Here is a 1,906-nt window from a genome sequence, read left to right on the forward strand (position 1 = left end):
TTCATAAGAATCACTAGTCTGAAATCTTCGGTATTGTTTCTGCTCCTTAAAAACCTGTGTTAAGCAATCTCACAGCTCTCAGATTTGCTCTCTGTTAAACAGAGAAGTCCTGGGATAGTTTCAAAACATTTCCACTTAGAGCACTTTCTACTTTCTCAGCTGTGCTTGACTCACACATAACAATTGAAAGATGAGCGTAATGCTTTAATGATGGATGAAACACTATGCAACGTACCGATCCTTATCTGGGGTAACCAAACTGACTGAGCAGATGCAATCAGTGAAAAAAAAAAAATCTCTGTGAGCTATTTGGGCTTTCTGGACAGACCACAGGAAAGTGAAATGTCACCCTGAAGGCACTGGATTCCTGCTCCATGGGAGGGTTTGTGTGCAGTGTGCACTTACGTCCCCTGATTTTCACTCTGCTTTCTCCCCAGTTCCTCGATGCAGTGTGTTCTCTTCCACCACAGTGCCCTTGCACAAACTCTTCCCTTTACATTAAACACTCCCTTAATACACAACCTCTCTCCCATTCAGCATCTCTCCATCTTTCTCTTTAGTTAATGCCATTCCTTTAGACCTGAACTCAATGTCTACTTGCTCAAAATAGCTTTCCCTGGCTTTTAGGATGAGTTTTAATGTCAACTTTACAGCATTTCAAAGCAACATGCACCTCTTTTCACTAGCAATGGACATAATTGTGATTTTCTCTAGTTTGTGTGACTATCTGTTTAATGATCATCTGTTTCACTAGGTTATAAGCTGCATCAGGCCCTTGTCTGTTTTGCTGATTGTTTTAAGTCCCTTCCAAAAGTAGAAATCAATAAATTTTATCATTGAATTAATGTATCATATCTTTACCATATGATGTCTCTAACTACTATCATATAATGTAGATAGTTACTCGGTAATGATAGAGGTTAGAAATAACTTGAAAAGAAGACACTGTACTGTCTGCACTGAGACAAGGGCTTCCTGTGATATACAGGTGGGTTTTTTGATGGACTCAGGGACTGCAAGGTCTTTACTTTCCATGATGAAAATTACAGCCTGCCTGATTAGTCTTTGTCATCACTTAATGATCAAGAGTAAGATAACAAAAGAGGGAGAATTCAGTGCGGGAGGGAATAATGACACAAAAGCAGATTCATGCCACCTTCTTCCAAAACCTACCAAAATATATCAATAGAAGTTTAAAATGTACCAATATTATGAAACCCCATATGACTCAAATTTCACTAATGAATCAGCAATGGAAAAAGATTAAGTCTTTAAAAATAAAACGAAGCATAAACACCTCCGTGAAAGCCCTGTGAGGAAGGATGTGAATGGAGGAAATCCACTTGGCAGATTATATGTAAAAGAAGCTGAAAATTCCTTTAGACAAAAAAAAAAAAAAAACATTTCTGCCACTGCAGATAATTAGGGACACAAAGAAAGAGGAAAAGATTATTTAATTTGCCCTTTATTTTGACATGGCCAGGAGAAATAACAGGAGTGAGTACAAAGAAAATTCTCTCTAGTCATTAATAAAAACACATGAAAAGGGCCTTTTGAAAATCTCTCTTCCAGTGATGAGTAAGTGTTCCATATTTAAGATCTTAAAGCATTGACTGTCTTCTCCTTTAAGTCTGCTCTGCTTTTCTTCACAACAAAAAAAGGAGATAGAAAAGTTGCATTGAAATAAAACTCAAAGACAGGACTTCCCTTGTGATCCAGTGGCTAAGACTTCATGCTGCCATTGCAGGAGGCCTGGGTTCAGTCCTTGGTCAGGGAACTAGATTCTGCATGCTGCAATTAAGACCCAGCACAGGCAAATAAATAAATAATATTTTTTTTTTTTTTTTAAAGAAGGAAGAGTCAAAAGTGATGGCATACACAGAGCTTAGACAAAGAACAAAATCAG

Source organism: Bos grunniens, chromosome 22 (genome assembly GCF_055505025.1).
Source record: "Bos grunniens cultivar Pamir isolate PY7600 chromosome 22, Bosgru_T2T1.0, whole genome shotgun sequence".
NCBI classification, from domain to species: domain Eukaryota; kingdom Metazoa; phylum Chordata; class Mammalia; order Artiodactyla; family Bovidae; genus Bos; species Bos grunniens.